Below are 20336 nucleotides of genomic sequence, written 5' to 3'. Positions count from 1 at the left end.
ATTATTCTATTTCTGCTTCTCTCTTTGCATCTGGGACAGACTTCTTGGCCTTTCCGGGCATGTGGCAGAAGGTGACCTTCCTGTGGCTTTGGGGTTCCAAGTGGTCAGTTCCAGCCACCAGCCCAGTCCCAATTCCAAAGTTCTGCGGGTGAGATCGTGACCGTGAGATGTGTGCACATTGGCACCAGGCCACGTGGGGGTCCTTTTGTCTGCTGGGCTCCATCACTGGGAGTTGGGGGGTTGCTTCTTAGAAAGGCAAAAGTAGTCGTTTGGGATTGAGAACCTTCTTCCTTATTTAGAAGCTAAGCCAGAGGCACCTGGGAGGCTCAGTCTGTTAAACTTCTGCCTTCAGTTCAGGTCATGATCTCAGGATTCTGGGATCAAGTCTCATGTCAGGCTCCCTGCTCAGTGAGGAGTCAGCTTCTTTCTCTCCCTCTGCTGCTCCCCCTGCTTGTGCTCCGTCTCCCCCTCTCTCTCTCGAATAAGTATAGAAATAAAATCCTTTTTTTTTTTTTAAGGATTTATTTATTTATTTGATGGGGAGAGAGAGATACTGAGAGACACAACACAAGCAGGGGAGTGGGAGAGGGAGGAGCAGGCTTTCTGCTGATCAGGGAGCCCGATCCTAGGACTCTGGGATCATGACCTAAGTCGAAGGCAGACGCTTAACTGGCTGAGCCACCCAGGTGCCCCAAATAAATAAAATCTTAAAAAAAAAAAAAAAAAAGAAGCTAAGCCAGGCCACCCTCAGATGGAAATATTTCCACTCTGATGAACCTACCTGGAAGGTTTCGGTCAGAAGGCTCAGAAAGATGTTATTTTATTATTTTAAAATTTTTAGGAAAAATCTTTTTGTATTTGCGTGTGGTTGACACACCGTGTCCCATGAGTTTCACGTGTACACACAGTGATTCAGCTTCTCTCTACATTATGCTTGACCTTCTGCCCCCACTCAGTGCTACTGCAGGATCATTGACCCTGTTCCCTATGCTGTGCCTTTTCTTCCTGTGACTTGTTCATCCCGTAACTGGAAGCCTGGACCTCCCATTCCCCTTCTCCCATTTTACGCATCCTCTCCCTACTTCAAAAGACGCTATATTGGGGCTCCTGGGTGGCTCAGTGGGTTAAAGCCTCTGCTTTCGGCTCAGGTCATGATCCCAGGGTCCTGGGATCGAGCCCCACATCGGGGGGTGATCTTTGCTCAGCAGGGAGCCTGCTTCCTTCTCTCTCTCTCTCTGCCTGCCTCTCTGACTTGATAAATAAATTAAAAAAAAAAGAAAGACGCTATCTGTTTTAATTTCAACATACATGCATGCTTTGTGCCCTCTGGCTTCTTGTTTTTGAGGTCTAAGTGGTGGGGGGGAGCCCTACAAGTCATCCTGGGCCCTTGACCTGGTGTGGGGCCCTGTTTGCTTTGGGGGTCCGTGAGCTGGAGGTGCGGGAGGAGGGCGTGTCAGCCAGCTGCTGCTTCCAGAGCCTCGGGAGCCCCGAGGTCCCGGTCCAGCCCTGCCTCTGCCCCCACCGTGCTCCCTGATCCTTCTGGCCGCTCGTTACAGTCACGTGTACCTTTCCCAGCTCCTGTTTTGTGAGTATGAGCCACTACCTGCGTGACACGGGACACTCTCTTGATATCAGCAAATCCCAGCTTCTTACTGATAAAATGGCTGGGGCTGCCCACTCTGCTTTCTTTAGTAAGCTGGTGAGGCGCTCCCAGGACACTGATGGCCGAAGAGCCGGGGTTCTCAGCGGGGGGCAGCTCTGACCCCCAGGGGACATGCAGCAAGGTTCGCAGTCATTTTCGGTTGACACAGCCAGGATAGGTGGGGGCTACTGCATTAGGGGGCGGAGGCCGGGGATGTCGCTAAGCGTGTTGTGGGGAGCGGGATGGCCCCACCGCCAGAGGTAAAGGGTCCAAAGTGTCCGCAGTGCCGAGGGAAGAGAGGTCAGTCCTGACCAGCGTGGGAGAGTCATACCCTCCGCGCATCTTCACTGCGCATCTTTTGGCGCTGGCGGGGGGGACGGTGGGGGTTGGTAAGGACCCAGTCCCTCCCTATAGTGGGGCGGGCAAGAGGGTCCGGCATAGGGTGCGTATGTCTATACTCTACGTTGAAGTTTAGCCTTCGTTGGTGGAGAACCCGGCATGCTGCAGTGGTCAGACCCTGCTCGGAAAGTGCAGTGCGTGGGGGCTCTTTGGGGCACGGGCTCAGCGAGTAACTGAACACATGGTCTCGGGTGGGCACAGCCGCTCCTGGCAAACAGGTGTTTCCAATATGCTTGGGGGGGGGGGCCGTGGTCCCTGCTGCCTCCCCTAGCAGAGCGATGTGCCGGCCACCAGGTGTGTCCTTTGAATGGGGGAAAAGCAGGCTGAGCAGACCTCTTAGCGGGATCGATGGTTTGGGAACAAGGAGTGGAGGCAGATTTACCAAGTTTTTTTTTTTCCTGAACTCATGGCTTCTCAGCTAGTGTTTGCCTCCCATGCCGCCTGGGCCTTGGGGGTGGGTGAGAAAAGGAGGGGCCAGAGAAGAGAAGATCCCAGAGGGCAGGAGGGGAAATTCCAGATGCCTTTACACCTTTAGAGGATGGGGGAGTGGGGGCTGGTCTGGGTTTCCAAAGAAAAACACCAAGGGTGACCCCAGCCCCTCCTGGCCTCCTTCTCTGACTTGAGCTCAGCTTTCTCTGGGGGTGGAAAGCCCAGGTCAGCCCTTCTGGGTGGGCGAGGTGCAAAGGCAGAGACCCCCTGGGGTGGGGCCTTGGGGATGAGACTGCAGCCTCCCCATAGTGGCAGCCTCTCCCCTGGGCTAAGGGAAGGTGCTGGAATAAAGGCGAAGGAGGCCGTAGTGGACGGGCGTTTCTTTGAATAAGGCCCCTGGAACCCGAAGCCAGCCTTCCCGACTCTGGGGCAGGCCCTCTTAAAGGAAGAGCTCTCCCCAAGGCTACTTCTGCAGGTGGCGGGGGCCCCTCTCCGCCCTCCTTCCTCTTGGTTCACCCTTCTAGCCCTAATGATAAAGCCCAGGAAGCGCTTGCAAGCACGAGGGCTTCCTGCCAGCGTCTGCGATGCTCTTCCAGGGGCTTTCCATCTCATTTAATCCTCCTGTGCTCCTCCTGTCCCACGTCCCAGCTGACTCTGGGTCGGTGGCCCCCCCGGGCAGGCATGCTGTCAATCAGGCCTGTGTTTACTTTCTCCAGGGGTACAGAACCTTCGGTCCTACTGGGGTGCCCTGAACCACGGTGCCCCGGGCCTGCGTGCTCACTCAGGTAACTAGTGGAACCTGAGGCTTTAGTTTCCCTCAGCCCTTAACTCAAAATAGCCATCTAGTATACGCTCGGTGTGACCTCAGACAAGTTTCTTATCTCTCGGAAAACTGTTTCCCTCTTTGCAAAATGGCTTAGGTGAAGTTATGCATGGAGAATTTTTAGTGGATAGAACCTCTGAGAGTCCAAACCCAGGATTATCACCATCACCACCACCATCATCATCATCATAAAAGACCGCAGTCAGCAAATATTTTTGGTTTGGCGGCCCCTACGGTCAGTCCATCACTACTAAATTCCGCTGTTATCTCCCCAAAGCAGGCAATAAGCAAATGGGTGTGTTTGTGTTTCAATAAAGCTTTATTTACAAAAACAGGGGATGGGCCAGATTTGGCCTGCAGGCTAGGCTGCCAGTTGGCTGACCCCTGATGTAAGACCCTGAGGCCTGATTTCCAATGCCCTGTGGCAGAATGGGGGGGGGGCTCGGTTTAAGGTGAAACCCAAGCGTCCATGTGCATTTAATCAGCTGTCTGCATGTGTTTTGAGGGCAAAACTTTTGAGACCCATCCCTGGGGTCTCAGGGGTACACAGTGAGGACAGAGGAGGGGGTGCATGACTTCTCCTGATGACCAGGCACTCAGGCTCTTAATCAATTCATCAGATACTTGGCTACAATATGGGGGCAATTAACATGGACAGTAAGAATCCCAACAGGCCCGGGGCGCCTGGGTGGCTCAGTGGGTTAAGCCGCTGCCTTCGGCTCAGGTCATGATCTCAGAGTCCTGGGATCGAGTCCCACATCGGGATCTTTGCTCAGCAGGGAGCCTGCTTCCCTCTCTCTCTCTCTCTGCCTATTTGTGATCTCTCTCTCGCTGTCAAATAAATAAAATCTTTAAAAAAAAAAAAAAAAGAATCCCAACAGGCCCTTTCCACAGGGGCTCATTAATTCTCACGAGAACTGATCTGATCAGGACAACTGTTGTTACTCTAGAGGAGCAAGGGGGGAAACCAAGGCTCAGAGAGATGAGGTTACGTGGCTGGGAGAGGCAGGGATTCAAACCTGAAACTTTCCGACTTCAAAGCATCTTCTTTTCCACCTTCCCGGGTTAAAAGAATCCCATCCTGTGGATAAGCCTCGAACCCTCCATTGTGCCCGTGCCCTGCGCCCCATACTGGGCTGGGGTGGGATGGGCAGCTGCCCGTGGTTCACCCCTCTGCTTGCACCCCCCTTAGAGGCCCCCACCTTTGTTCACCCTTCTCCTCCCTTCCCCACCCTAGCAACTTCCTGGTCCTCCCAGGCGGATGACTGATTGCCCGGCCTGGCCCGGCACAGCCCTGCCCAGCCTGCTGGGCCTGACTCTGGCCAGTCCTTCCTTGGGGGCGGCTAGGGCCGCCTCCTGTCCTGCCACCTGCCCGCCTGCCTGCCTGGCAGGTCTGGCAGGTGAGTGACTCACAAGCCTGGGCTCTCTGCACACCCGGCTCAGGGAGCCAGTGTACCTGACCCCTGAGCTCCTGCCTGCCCTGCCAGCTGCTGCGACAGACAGGACCCTTCCCTGCCGGTGGCACTCGACCCCCTCCTGCCCCCTGCGCGTCCTTCCCCGAGGGCCGGGACTGGACCACACGGAATCCAGGTCAGATCTGGGGTTTTTATACATCTCTGTCTCTCACTGAGTTGGAGGAGGATCCTTTGGAGGTCACGGGGTGTGTGTGGGGTTTCTGCTCTCGTTGACACCCTTGGGCTCCAGGCCCAGGGACACCCTGCTCCCTCTCGGTTGGTGGTGGGACTCGGGGATGCCTTGGGCCAGGTTCCGCAAGAAGAGCTCTGCTGGGAGCCTCCGTGGACACGGCCCTGACCCTGGCGGCCACCTGTGGGGCAGGTCAGAGCCATGTGGGGGTGAGGAATGCAGAGGCAGCTTGGCAGGGGTGTGGGTACGGCCGGAACTTTCCCTGACTCCCTTCTCAGAGCCACAGAGTTTGATGGTTGCTGCCTACTATGACCTTACAGGACACTCAGTTCAACGGCATTGTTTCAAAGCTGGGGAAACTGAGGCTTGGGGCACAGGGAGGAGTTCAAGGTCACAGTGCGAATCGGTGGCTGGAAACCTGACCCGGCTGCTTCCTCCCTGCCCAGGGTCTGTCCTTGCCCCCCGTTCCTGCTGCTGTATCTCCCCCTCATCCCCCGCCCACCCCGCCATAGCCCTCTCCTACCTCCTTCTCTCCTGGCCGTGTTGGAGGGAGGAAGGTCCCATGCACTATTTCACAGGTGGCAGCATTTTGAAGGTCACCCTGGCAGGCCTGGCAGTGAGTCCCCGACAGGTGGCTGTTTAGCCACAGCTTGACTATCTAAGCTTGCTGCTTTCCGAGACAGCCTCTTTCATCTGCAGGGCCGCAGGGGTCTGGCTACGATGACGTAATGCTTGCCGGGTCCTTACTTAGCGACTAGTGCTTAGCTAACAAAGCGCAGTCCCCCGGGGTTAACTCATTTGGTCCTCCCTGCATGTGGGAGGTAAGTCTTATTATCATTGTCATTCTCATTTGTAGCGGAGGAAACAGGCACAGAGAGGTTATAGTAACTTACTCAAGATTCCACAGCTCAGAAGAGGGGAGCTGAGATTTGAGGCCAGACAAGCCCTTGGCTGCCTTACTTTCTGCCGCTATGAGATGCTGAGGCTTAGCGGGGTGGGGGTCTCGGGGGGCATTTAGATGCTTGTGTGTTCCTCTGGCGGCCTCCCTGGGTCCCGTCACTGCTGAAGCTTCTGTCCCTCCCCCACATTCCAGCTCTGTGGCAGGTCACTCTTGGCCTCGCGCAACCCCCTAGATGCAGAGTCCTGCACAAACGATTTTAATGACTTCCGGGGTGGACCGTGTCGAGGGAAGAGCAAGTGTTAAGAGCAACTGGTCGGGATTTCAGCGCCAAACACCACCGTTGGGGGTTTGCCTAGAGCCCGCTCGATCGGGGCAAGGGAGGCAGGAGGCATGGGTGGTCATGGCAGAGAGAGCAGGAGGGGCTGGTCCTGGGTCCAGGTCCTTCTTCCTATTATCATCTTCCAGGGGGCCTCTGCTATGCTACGCCTGGCTTTATCTATGGAGGGTCCTTTGATGATTAACAGGGGCAGTGGAAGCCTGTGTCTGTTGTCCCGATGGGTCACCCACCAGCCTGGGGTGCTGGGCAGGCAGGACTGATGATCCCTGTACTTGAGGGACAGAGGCTCAGAGAGGTGAGACAACCTGCCTGAGTCACACAGCTAACAGAGGGCAGAGTCAGGCCCTCTCTCCTGGCTCCTAACAGAGTGTGCTAACACCAGGCTGGCCTCTCCTCCTGGCTTTTCCTCTGGAGGATCCTGGTGTACCTGGGACAGAAGCTTCCAAGGCAAGGCCACCGCCCCAGGGTTTGGCCCATGAATCAGGATCTCTCAAGACTCTTCTGGGGACCACCACCTCTCTTCTGTCCCTTTGAGGGCTGGGTTCCTCTGGCACCCATGGAAACAATCCTTACCCCGAGGTGTCCTCTGTCCGCGGGACTCTGGGGTCTTCAGGGGGTGACTGGTCTGGCCCCATTCACATCCCTACCACCCAGAAGGCAACAAGAGTCCCTAATGTCACCATCCGGCATGTCATATCTAGGACAGTCACGTGGATGGGAGGTTCCCAGGCTGATTCCGTTCTGTCCTCTTCCCCTCCTCCTAGTACTAATTAATACTAATGATAATAATGATAATAATACTAACAGCCATGTTGACTATTAGTAACGCCCCCATGACTGTGTTTCCATTTACTGGGTGCTTACCAAGTGTCCAGCTCTATGCCGGGTGTCCTGCACGCCCTAGCTCGTTTCATCCTCCTGACAGCCAGCATTTCACAGATGAGAAAGCTGAGGCTCAGAGAGGTGCAGTCACTGGCCTGGGGTCACACAGCTGACCAAAGGCACAGAAGTCATCACTCAGAATGTTGAAAGCTCGCACCTCCCAAAGTCACGTGCTAGATTCCTGGCGCAGCCACGACTGGGACCTGGCTTGGTTGCCTCTGGATTTTAAGCTCTTCTCACTCTGTGCCTCTGGGCTGGGCCGGGCTGCGTGGGAACTTGAGAACCACGGGGTCTGGTTGTTCTGCCTGTCCATGCTATGGGACTTTGGACCTGCTGCTCACCCTCTTGGGGCCTGGGTCACTCCATCTGGGTGCAGGGGCTGGCAGTTTCTTCCCTGTGATCTATCTGAGGGCTGCGAGTTATAGTCATAGCTGGGAATGCCTGTAAAAACCTCCTTGACATGGTCTGGACGCAGAGAATTAGCACAGAGAGAGTAATTACCCAAGCGGCGTCGCCAGTCCCCTCTGTGGCTGGGACAGCCTTGACATTTAATCCCCACAATTAGCTTGGGATGAGGGAACTTGAGCTGAGCTCGGCAGCAAGGAAGCCGAGACTCGGGGAAGCCAAGTAGCTTGCTCAAGGTCACAGGTAGGAGATGGGGAAGCAGGGATTTGAACCTGGTCTGTGTGCGCCCCAAAGTGATCACCCCCCCAACCCTGGTGAGAGACAGCTCCCGGCGGGTGGAAGTTCCCAGCAAATTCAAGGTGGGGATACTCATGGGAGCAGGTCCCCAGGAGCTTAGCAGGTGGGTCTGAGGCAGGTGGGATGGTGCTGTCATGGAGTGAGTTCCCAGCTGCCCTGTTCAAGCCTCCTCCCACTTTGCCCTTCAGCGGAATGAGAGAGAACCTCCTCCCCCATCATTCCTTGTCTCAAAGACAGAGGCAGCTCTTGTTCTGAGAGGAACAGGAAAAGAGGGAGGTCTGGCGGTGCTGGGACCTGCTCTGCAGGTAACCGTGACCTCTCCTCCAGGACCAGCCAAGCCCAGCTCAGCCCCTGGGCAGGGACTTCTGATGCCCCAGCAGAGGGAGGGAGGAAACGGGGCTAGGTAGCCCCCCTGCCTCCTCCCACCCCCCCCATCTTACCCGATTCCCTGGGTCTTCAGAGCGTTGTCATAATTAAATCTGACAACCATTCGTTCTATCTGATAGAAGGGCTTCCAGAGTCATGGTATGAGATAGGCAGAGGGTGGGAAGGGGACCTTGGGCTACAGCCAAGAGACTGCCTCTGCTCTTGTTCCATTCGTCATGCCCTGTGTGACCTTGAGCCAATCCTTTGTCCTCTCTGGGCCTCAGTTACCCGTCTGTGGATGGAGGGGGCTGGCTTGGATCATTCCTAAAGGCCCTTTCAGCTCTGAAAGTCTCTGAATCTCTCAAATGGAAGGTCCCAAGGTGCCCTCTGGGCTCTTTGCCAGCCATCCCTCCTCCCATGGGGCCACAAGGCCCCAGAGCACAGGAATGTGGGGAGGCTCGAGCGTGCTTCTGATGCGTGGCTGACTAGCAAGGACTGGAGTGACCGCCATTAAAAACCCGTTCCTATTTGGTCTGGTCGATGCTGGAATAAATCTGGGATGTCTGTGTTTGCCCAGCTGCAGAGAGAGCCCTCCCGAGGTCCTTTCCACCTTGTTGTTAGGGGGCGAAAACTATGGAGATGTTGGGGTCAGACTGAGTTCAAATCCCAGCTGTGTCCGTTCTGATGGGTGAACTTGGGTGATTCACTTGGTCTCAGCTAACACGTACGAAAGAGCAGATAATAATCTCGGACTCACGGACGTGTTGTACAGGCTCCACGTTATCCCAGGCAGATCACTGGGCCTGGCGCACAGTAAGTGCTCAGCAAAAGGAGGTTCCCGCCTCTGACCCCAATGCCTTCCCCATCCCCAATTTCCAACAAATTACATGAGGCCCCAGAATGGCAGGACATCTCCCTGTGCTTTCCAGAACCTTAATGCCGTGTTCCATGCAGACAAGCAGATGCAGCCAGGTGTGTTTTATGATGATGATGCAATGCTTTATGGTCGTTTCTTCTCTTTCTTAAAATTTCTCTGGAAACTACAAAACCGGGCCACATGTCTCAGTGGCCGCTCTCCTGAGATGGCTGGGTTCTTCGTCCGTAAGTCTTGTTTCCCCACAGGAAACTGGAAGCCCTAGGCTCTGGCCAGCACAGTGGGGGCAGGAGAGCAGCCTGCTTCCCATGGATCTCTCCCTGGAATCCAACTGGCTGGCTCGAGCCACTGATCAGAATTCACAGCATATGGGGATTGGTGGGTGAGGGTGAGATCTCTCCGATTAACTACAGAATGAGACTCCTAAAGCTTAAGGGTCCCGGCGGGGGTTCCGGAATTCTGAGGTGGCACCCAGGGGTTGACTCTGACCAGACCCCAGGGTCTGGCACAGCTCTGTTCCTGGGCCCAGTCCTGGAGCCATAGGTCAGGGAGTTTACTACACTGGGCACATTTTGTGGTTGCCCCTGCTTCAGAGACCTGTGGTTTGGGGATGGAGGAGATGAAATTCCCAGCAGAGTGGTGATTTCTGGGAAGGGGGAACATGCTCGATCAGACAATGCGCTGCTGCTTTTGTTAAGCTGTCACAAAGCTCATCACCGCATGGAGCTTCTTTTTTCCTTTCCCTAAAAATCAGCGTACTGTTCTCTGCTGTCCCTGGACTCCTGGCCAGGGAATTTTCCAGTTAGCAGAGGAACTGCATCCAGCTTCCTCCTGCTTCACTGAGGGGGAGAGGTATTGTCCCCTAGTTCTTTTTTTTCTCACTTTTCAGTTGTATTCATCCATCCATCCATCCATCCATCCATCCATCCATCCATCATCCATCTATCCATCATTCATCATCTATTATCCACCCTTCCATTATCTATCCATCCATTCAATCCATCCATCCATCATCTATCATCCATCCATCCGTCATCCATCCATCCATCCATCATCTACCATCCATACATTCATCATCTACCATCCATCCATCCATCATCTACCATCCATCCATCCATCATCTATCATCCACCCATCCATCATCTACCATCCATCTATCCATCCATCCATCCATCCACTCATCAATGATCCAGTCATCCAGCATTCATCCATCCACCCATCATCCAAGGACCCATCCAACCATCATTCATTCATCCATATGTCCATCCATCTATACATGTGTCCATCCATCCAACCATCACCCATCATCCAACCATCTATCCATCCGTTTGTCTGTCTATCAACTCTTCCATCCATATACCCATCCATCTACCTACAGACTGTTTAATGAACAGCTATTCTGTTCCAGGCACTGTACCTGGAGATAACAGCTCTGTGAAAAACAGACATGATCCTGCAGATTGTAAGATAGCAGGGGAGACAGACTATTTAACAAACAAAACAGTACTTTGTGCTCTAGACTTAGAGCCTCTGTTTATCAGTTTTCTTATGTGGTGCGTGGGATGATGGCAGTGTCTATTTCATGGGATTATTGTGACAATTTGATGAGATAGTATGGATAAAGTATTGGCCCAGTGCCTGGCATGTAGTAAGTGCTCAATAAATGTTAGCTGTGATGGTAACAATGACCATGGTCATGATGAAGAAGATGATGATGAAGATCACCTACACCAGTGTCTCCGGCACTAACCAAGCACCCATAGGTATCCCTGAGCTGGGCAGCCTGGCTTTCCTTAGCAGTGGCAGAAGGCGAGGAAGGGGAGGCCCCATGCCAGATTCTCAGGGTGGGGCATGGGTGCTGTGCCATCTGGAGGCAGGTTGTGTGAGGTCTGAGGCCTTCTTGGGGGAACCTGAGCCAACCTAGCTGTCTGGTTGGTTTGCCCAGTTGGGAATTGGTTGTGAACTTTCTCAGGGCAAAATAAACCATGACACCAGGAGCAGCAGATTGCCTGACACCTCCACTTACCAGCTCTGGGGGTTGGTGGATCAGATACTTCCCCTTTCTGAGCCTCAGTCTCCCTATCTGCAAAATAGGGTTGCAATATCAACATTGAGGCTTGTTGTGTAGATGGGAAATGGTGAAGGGCTTAGAAGGTACCCAGTAAGAAGCACCTGCCTTTGTCGTCCTCCATGCATCTGGGGTGACATCCAGAGTTGTGAGCCAGGGCTGTGGGACTGGGCTGATGCAGACTGAGTATCTGCCAAACCCCACGTTGGAAGTTTTGGGGAGGGGTGGTGGCATAGAGTCAGATAGACCTGGAATCCATTCCTTACTTGCTGTGTGACCTTAGGTAAGCTATTTACCTCCCTGTGCCTCTGTTCCACCTGTTAAAATGGATCTTGTTGTTTTTTTTTTTCTTAAAGATTTTATTTATTTATTTGAGAGAGAGAGAGAGAGAGTGTGAGAGAGAACACAAGTGGGGAGGGGCAAAGGGAGAGGGAGACGCAGACTCTCTGCTGAGCAGGGAGCCCAACATGGGGCTCGATCCTGGGTCTCCAGGATCATGACCTGAGCTGGCAGATGCTTAACCAACTGAACCACCCAGGCGCCCCTCAGAAAAGGGATCTTAAAAGTAGCCTTTCTATAGCTCTTGAAGAGTAAACAGGATCGCGCATGACGAGCACAGGGTCTCGTGTGTTGTACATGTTCAGTAAAGGGAGGTTATGGTCACCAAGGGAAGGGGCTCTGGTCCTTCCCTGAAATGCTGGGGCTCCTTCCAATGTGACCCACTGCAGTGTGTCTCCGCTGACACTGAGATAGGTCTCAGAAGATGCTTATTTCCAGGAGGAAACCTTGGGAAACCAGGCCTTAACCTCTTAGGTTCCATGGGGGCAGGACTGAGTGATCATGACTGAGGGGCAACACGGTTATGCGAGAAGGAATGCAGTCTTTAGCTTTAAAACCCAGCTTCTCGGGGCACCTGGGTGGCTCAGTGGGTTGAAGCCTCTGCCTTCCGCTCGGGTCATGATCCCAGGGTCCTGGGATCGAGCCCTGCCTCGGGCTTTCTCCTCGGCAGGGAGACTGCTTCCTCCTCTCTCTGTCTGCCTGCCTCTCTGCCTACTTGTGATCTCTGCCTGTCAAATAAATAAAATCTTTAAAAAAAAAAAAAACAAAGCCCAGCTTCTCCACTCTCCCACTGTGTGACCGTGGGCATGTCACCTAACCTCTCTGGGTCTTTTTCTTTAGTCATAAAATGACAAAGCGCCCTTCCTTGCAGGGTTTCCTGGAGGCCGAGCACACAGTGGGCCTCTGTAATGGCAGTGACTTGTGCAGGCTCCTTGGAGGGCGAGGCAGTAGTTGTTAATGAACGCTGGGGCTGGTCCAACAATGCAGTCTATAAAGCTCCCGCCTGCAGCTTCTGGTGCGTTGCTAATCCGAGTTTATGTGAAGGACACAGTGGGATAAGGGCCCATTGTTCTGAGTGGGGACGGTTTTATGACTCTTAGAAAGCGTCTTTCATCTGGGAGATCAGGGAACTTATGGAACCTCCCAGCCCTGGGCGGTGAAACTGGGGGACGCTGAAGGTTTCTGGGGCTGATGCCAGGCTGCAGCCATGGCCAGGCCCTCTTGCTACAGCTGGGGCACTTGGCAGGGGCTGAGCCCCCCCCACCCCCGCCCAGAGTGTCACTGCAGCGTGTCCCTTTCCCTAGGCCCAGGACCTTCCCTCTTGGAGATCTGTCCAGCCAGGCCAGGTCTTTTGGCCAGGCTGGAGGCTCACTGTGTCCCCTTGGGGGTTCCCCGCCGGCTCCCCCTCCTCAGTAGCCGGTGCCACGTCCCTTTCAACCTTCCAGAATGGGCCTTGGGCCCTCTTCGCTGTCAGCTGACCAGCAACTCTCATGCCTGGGAACGTCGCCTGGCACCCTGAGTCTTGGATCGGGGCCGTCACCTGATGCCAGGAAGCAAAGACCTTGTCTCCTTGTCCTTTCTGGTTCCTTGGCCAGGCCCCAAACAGAGAAATCCAATCTCCCCTTGGCTCAGCAGATGGCCCCAAGCCTTCTGTCTGTTTATCCCCGGCGGAAGCGGCAGATGCCCTGAGGAATGGATGAGGCTGGAGTGCTCGTGTAGACCCGGTGGGTGCACAGGGCCTGTGGGATCTGGGCTGATGCGCAGAGGATCACTGTGCCCACACACTTGCCTTTGATGCCCCCGACCCAGTTTCTTCCAGGCTGTGACTACCTCTACCCCTCCTCTTTTCTGCTTTGGGAGGTACAAGAAGGCTAGAGCAGGATGTTGGTGGTATCTTGTGGCTTGATTGGCCCCAGAATCCTCTTCACCCTGCATCAAGACAGTAGTCATGGGCAGTGGGCTCTGCCTGAATAGTAATCCCTCACAGTCTTCTCGGCTTTCGAGGAATATTATCCACTCGCAACAGCGACTGAGGGGGCTTGTAAGAATACAACGGGCCACTCGGATGGACATTCAAGGCTTTGTGCCTCATATTCCTCATCTTTATTTTTATTTTTATTTTTAAGATTTTATTTATTTATTTGACAGAGAGATCACAAGTAGGCAGAGAGGCAGACAGAGAGAGAGGGGGAAGCAGGCTCCCTGCTGAGCAGAGAGCCTGATGCGGGGCTTGATCCCAGGACCCTGGGATCATGACCTGAGCGGAAGGCAGAGGCTTAACCCACTGAGTAAGGTATAAGGGATCTACATGTCTCTCTGCCTCACTTTTACTCTATACTCCTGAATTTCTTTCTTTTTTTTCTTTTTGTTTTTGTTTTTGTTTTTGTTTTTTTTTTTTTTTTGGCTTTCCTATGACACTTCCGGTCTCCCTGGAACCTGAGTTTGAACATGGCTGTGGTTTGTGAAGGCTGACTGGGGCCCTGCGTGATCTTCCGAGCTCAGTGTCCATGGTCCTTTGACTGTCTCTCACCTCGCCAAGTTCAAATTCCTGGGAGAAACGAGCTGATTGGCCGGGTTTCAGTCAGATGTCCACTGTCTCACCCAATCAGCTGTGCTGGGGAGGAGCCCGCTGCCAGGGCCCATGGGGGTGGAGGGAGGCATATCCTGGCATGTCTACCCCAGGTTCTCCCGGGTCCCTATCAGAGAGGCAGAAGAACTGCAAACAGTGGTTTGGTGCTCCCCCCACCCCCACCACCAGCCCACTGGGGCGTTCCCAAGGGGTGTTTCCAAGCCATCAGGACAAACTTTCAGAACTGCTGCTGCTGGCACTTGGTTCACAAATTATTGGCCCATTTATAATTTGAAAGAGTTGTCAGTATTAAAAATCAGGGGATTTGGTATAGAAATCTGGACTTTCGGCTTCTCTTGGGAAAAAAAAAAGAGAAAACTCTGGGGACACCGAGAATAGATATATAGCATCTACTAGAACTGGGGTGACTGTCCTCTTTACTTGGCGCATGTGCTTTCCAGGCCCTCAGGGGTACCCCCTTTCCCTGTGGTACCCCAGTCTGGCCCCCTGGGCACTGGAGTTTGCCACCTTCCTCTATATCCTGGAAATGGGAATTGCACAACGAAAAAGAAAAATTACCTAGTTCTTCAAAATTTTGGACTATGTGTACGAACCCAGTTCTGTGAACAGCCCACAAATATCATCTCATTTATTGCTCTACACAATCATGAGGTCAATATTATTACTTTCACTCCCACTATGCAGATGGTGAAACTGAGACTCTAAGAAGACATGACGTGCTGGAGATTAGCATGAGCGATCTGATTCTAGAAACAACTGTAAACTGACAGACAAACTGTGGGTATAATGTGTTTCCCTCCGAGGCATTTGAGAGGAAATGGCTATCATGTTCTTTTCCTTCAGATATTTAGTATGTATTTCCTATGGACAAGGACATGCTCCACCACAATGGTGATCCAACCATCAAAATCAGGAAACGCGCACGATGCATTCCTGCCATCTCATCCTCAGTCCCTGTGGAGTCTTGCCAGCTGTCCCAGTAATGACCTTTATTTTATACTGTAAGGGTGGCGTTCAGAACCACATGTGGTGTTTAGTTGTCCGGTCTCTGGTTTCCCTCAATCTGGAAAAGTTCCTCGGTCTTTCCTTGACTTTTGTGACCTGGGCATTTTGGAAGACCTTTAGAGAGACGTCCATCAATTTCAGGTTTTTGTGACATTTGCTCAGGATTGTGTGAGTTGTGCACCTTTGGTAGGAATCAGGTGCCATGTTGTGGCGACCTTCTCCACGCATCCCATCAGGACGCTCATGGTGTCCAAATAGCCCCCTGCTGGTCCTGTCCCTGGTTTGAGCATGTGGGTGATGAGGTGTCTGTGAAGCTGCTCTCCTCCCCTCGGTGGTTACAAGGTATTGCGTGGGGAAGTGCTCAAGCCAGTGTAAATAGCCATTCCTAGCCTTCAGGGTACTCATTGGCTTACTACTTGTCACATCAGTATGGACTCTGGGTTTCCCATTGTATTCAACGGGATATAAACCCTCCCAATCATTATTTATTCTGATGGTCCAATTACTCGTGGCTGGGATCGTGGGAGCCTCCCTGAGCTGGTTTCTTTGTCATTTTGTGATGTTGCCATCACTTTTTGAGCAATATATCAGGTTCTCGCCCAACCCTATATTACAGGCTCAGATCGTCCTTCCTCTGGAATCAGCCGTGACTCCAAGAAGCTCTGGATTGCTTGAGCCGAGAATGGTATTTAGAAGCCACTATCTGGCTGCTAAGTGTGCTCATCGCTATTGGGTGTCCGTGCTCCAGGGCCTTCATGGTGGACAGAGCTAGGAGCTCACAGATTCCAGCCCAACACCACAGGGGGCCATTCGACTTTTCTCCCTTTCCATATCTGTCATTTACTTCCAATGGGAAGAATCCCAGGAATTTAAGCTTTTGACCATTACTATACCAGCTTGTTTCTCATTAATAAGAATTTGACTATTTATGATAATATAGTATCAAATAGCATATTGAGCTAATGTCATTAGTGGGAAGTTGAAAAATCTCTGCTAAGCAGTATTGGCTCGATCCTTCAAACTTCTGTGAAGATAGAAGAGGCAACAGGATAATTGTTCCTACTTTACAGGCAGTGGGACAGAGTGGAAGAGGGTGAGGACTGTTTTTAGGTGCCACAGAGCTCTTGGGGTGGCAGAGCTCTGTACCATGACCATGTCCAGCCCACTGGACATGACTGCCCATCCCCCTCCTGTGGGGGTTTTGGGAGAACTTTGAACCCACATCCCCAAAACAAGGAGCTGCTCAGACTGGCCTGTCCTTGACACTCAGGCCCATGAAGTGATAGCTCAGAGAAGTCAAGTTCCCTTCTTCACCTGAGCCCCCAAGCCCCCTCTGCCTGTGGCTGTGCCTTTGATCTCAGCTTGCTTCCCCACAAATGCAGGTCTTGGGGTGGGGAGGAACCTAGAAGGCTTGAAGTGGGGGTGGTTGCTCAGTGCATCCTAGACCCCTTCAAAATGCCAGTCCTACAGTATTACTCCTACTCCTACAGGAGTATTATGGGAAGAGAGTTTCGTCCATGTAAGGTAGATTGCGTTTGTCTTTCTTTCTTTTAAAAAAGATTTTATTTATTTGTCAGGGAGAGAGAGAGAGAGACAGAGAGACAGAGAGAGACAGAGAGCACAAGCAAGGGGGAGTGGCAGGCAGAGGGAGAAGCAGGCTCTCCACTGAACAGGGGGCCTGATGTGGGACTGATCCCAGGACACCGAGATCAGGACCTGAGCCGAAGGCAGATGCTTAACCGACTGAGTCACCCAGGCATCCTTGTATTTGTCTTTTTTTCATAATCAAAATGTGATCCTCCCTCTCTTAGATAATAGCCTGGTCATGATTGGTTTGATGGTATATGAAATAATGAGGACTCACCACTTCCTGCATGTTCTCCATTCATACTGCCTGGGTGAGCATGGTATCTGGGCTTGGAAAGTCTGCTTTCCCATCTACCTACTTCCTTTTCCACTATGGGGTGGGGCTGGTGGAAGGGGGCCTGGGCTGGAACCAGAGGCTGGAGACCTGCGTTCCCATCCCGACTTTGCCATCAGCTTGCTAGGCAATCTTGGGCAAGACACTTAGCCTCTCTGGCCAGCGGAAAATACCACCCCTGTCTTCCCTCCCTCCCTCCCTCCTTCCCTCTTCCCCAGGTCAGTGGTAGAAACAAGGCAGAACAGAATCCTAGCCCCATCCAGATGTATCATTAATGGATATGCTTACACAATAAACCCTGCACCCACCAGAATGTTCAGCAAGTGGGAAATTCTGGTTAATTGAATGTTCTGGGACATGGAAACGTTCCCAGAAATCCTTTTTGTTCCTGTTGTGGCCATTGAAAACCATTTACTCATCTGCTTAGCAAATATTTATCTCGTGCCTGTGCTCTATCAGGCCCTGTCCCAGGCTATGGGAAGGCACCGTGGATGAGACAGCAGAGTCCCAGACCGCAAGGACTCACAGTCTAGGAGGAGACGTGCACAAAGGCAGTGGACCCTTGAACACCTCAGGGTTTCGGGGCACCGACCCCCTTCACAGTAGAAAATCCACATACAACTTAAAAAAATTTTTTTTTTTAAAAATTAACGTATAATGTATTATTTGTTTCAGGGGTTCAGGTCTGTGATTCATCTGTCTTACACAATTCACAGCACTCACCATAGCACACACCCTCCGCAGTGTCCATCACCCAGCCACCCCAACAACTTTTTATTTTCTTTTAATTTATTTTATTTTATTTGTTTTTAAAAATTATTTTTATAAATATAATATATTATTTGCTCCAGGGGTACAGGTCTGGAAATTGTCAGGCTTACACATTTCACAGAACTCACCATAGCACATACCCTCCCCAATGTCCATAACCCAGTCACCCTCTCCCTACCCCCCCACCCCCCAGTAACCCTCAGTTTTGTGAGATTAAGAGTCTCTTATGGTTTATTTCCCTCCTGGTTCCATCTTGTTTCATTTTTTCTTTCCCTACCCCCGACAACCCCCCTGCCCTGCCTCTCAAATTCCTCATATCAGAGAGATCATATGATAATTGTTTTTCTCTGATTGACTTATTTTGCTCAGCATAATACCCTCTAGTTCCATCCACATCATTGCAAATGGCAAGATTTAATTTCTTAGGATGGCTGCATAGTATTCCGTTGTATATATATACCAGATCTTCTTTATCCATTGATCTGTTGATGGACATCTAGGTTCCTTCCATGGTTTGGCTATTGTGGACATTGCTGCTATAAACATTTGGGTGCACGTGCCCCTTCGGATCACTACATTTGTATCTTTAGGGTAAATACCCAGTAGTGCGATTGCTGGGTTGTAGGGTAGTTCTATTTTCAACTCTTTGAGGAACCTCCATGCTGTTTTCCAGAGTGGCTGCACCAGCTTGCATTCCCACCAACAATGTAGGAGGGTTTCCCTTTCTCCGCATCCTCGCCAGCATCTGTTGTTTCCTGACTTGTTAATTTTAGCCATTCTGACTGATGTGAGGTGGTATCTCATTGTGGTATTGATTTGTATTTTCCTGATGCTGAGTGATGTGGAGCACTTTTTCATGTGTCTATTGGCCATCTGGATGTCTTCTTTTCAGAAATGTCTGTTCATGTCCTCTGCCCATTTCTTAATTGGATTATTTGTTTTTTGAGTGTTGAGTTTGATAAGTTCTTTATAGATTTTGGATACTAGCCCTTTATCTGATAATGTCATTTGTGAATATCTTCTCCCTTCTGTCAATTGTCTTTTAGTTTTGTTAATTGTTTACTTTGCTGTGCAAAAGCTTTTCATCTCTTTTTTTTAAAAGGTTTTATTTATTTATTTGACACAGAGAGAGAGAGAGAGAGAGATCACAAGTGGGCAGAGAGGCAGGCAGAGAGAGGAAGGAGGAAGCAGGCTCCCCGCAGAGCAGAGAGCCCAATGTAGGGCTTGATCCCAGGACCCTGAGATCATGACCTGAGCCGAAAGCAGAGGCTTAACCCACTGAATCACCCAGGAGCCCCCAAAAGCTTTCGACCTTGATGAAGTCCCAATAGTTCATTTTTGCCCTTGCTTCCTTTGTCTTTGGCGATGTTTCTAGGAAGGAGTTGCTGCGGCTGAGGTTGAAGAGGTTGCTGCCTGTGTTCTCCTCAAGGATTTTGCTGGATTCCTGTCTTACACTGAGGTCTTTCATCCATTTTGAGTCTATTTTTTGTGTGTGGTGTAAGGAAATGGTCCAGTTTCATTCTACTACATGTGGCTGTCCAATTTTCCCAACACCATTTAACAACTTTTTTTAAAAAAAGATTTTACTTATTTGAGAAAGAGAGTGAGCGAGAGAGAGCATGAGCAGGGGGAGGGAGAGGGAGAAGCAGACTCCCCTGGGATCACGACGTGAGGTGAAGGCAGGTGCTTAACCAACTGAGCCACCCAGGCGCCCCCTGCATACAAGTTTTGGCTCCCCCAAATGTAACTGCTAACAGCCTATGGTTGACCAGAAGGAAGCCTTACCAATGACATGGACAGTCGATTAACATATTTGGTACACTATACGGATTATATACTGTGTTCTTATAATTACATAGGCTAAAGAAAAGAAAATGTTTTTGGGAAAACCATAATGAAGAAAAAATACACTTTTACTGAAAAAAATCCATGTATAAGTAAACCCACCCAGTTCAAGCCTGTCTTTTTCCAAGGTCAACTGTACACCATACCACATGGTAGGAAGGATGCCCTGAGGACTGGTGGGTGCTGTGGGAGGCCCCGGGGTCCAGTCTGGGGGCCCTAGAGAAGAGATCCTTGACCTTGAGAAGGTGTTAGCCATTGACAGCCTCAGAAAGCGTTAGCCACTGTGTCTGGGGTGGGGAGGAAGGAGCAGTTGTGGCATTCCAGGCGGCGGGAATAGTGTGGGCAAAGGAAAGCCCAGCAGACACTGAGTTGTGTGTGGGGGGCTGAAAACGTGAAGCCGGGGAGGCGAAAGAGAAGGGGTCCGTGTGTCGGGACTCGAGACGGTGGAGAGAGCAGCAATGTAAAAAGGCGAGGGCTGAAGCCTCATTTATGCTGAGTGTGGGTTTCCTGATGCGATTCTCTCTCCTAAAAGTAGAACGCAGAGGAAACCCAAATGAAAACACAATTTCCCAGAGGACAGGCCTCCAAGCTGGAGGGCGTGCCACAGGGCAGGGAGGGAGGAGGGTGGCAATCAGAGAAACACAGCTCCGTGGAAGGGGCGACCACTCCTGGGGGCTTGTGGAGTGTGGTCCCCAGGGGGATGAGGGATCTTCAGGTTTGTTGAGAAGCCAACAATCCGACTTTTTAAGGGAAATCTCCCAGTTGTTAAATGTTGCGGCTGATGAACAACAACAAAAC

The 20336-nt window shown here is 51.7% G+C and overlaps 1 protein-coding gene across 1 annotated transcript in view; it reads left to right on the top strand.

Moving 5' to 3' along the window:
• Positions 1-4754: 4754 nt before the first annotated feature.
• The window catches only part of ARHGEF10L (Rho guanine nucleotide exchange factor 10 like), a 159048-nt gene continuing 143466 nt past the window's right edge, over positions 4755-20336 (top strand). Inside the window, exon 1 of the mRNA XM_045998622.1 lies at positions 4755-4883. The gene's annotated coding sequence lies outside the window, so the exon portion shown is untranslated. The remainder of the gene's footprint in view (positions 4884-20336) is intronic.

Source organism: Meles meles, chromosome 1 (genome assembly GCF_922984935.1).
Source record: "Meles meles chromosome 1, mMelMel3.1 paternal haplotype, whole genome shotgun sequence".
Taxonomy (NCBI): domain Eukaryota; kingdom Metazoa; phylum Chordata; class Mammalia; order Carnivora; family Mustelidae; genus Meles; species Meles meles.
The sequence above is the reverse complement of the archived record's forward strand: the minus strand, read 5'-3'. Positions and strand labels throughout refer to the sequence as shown.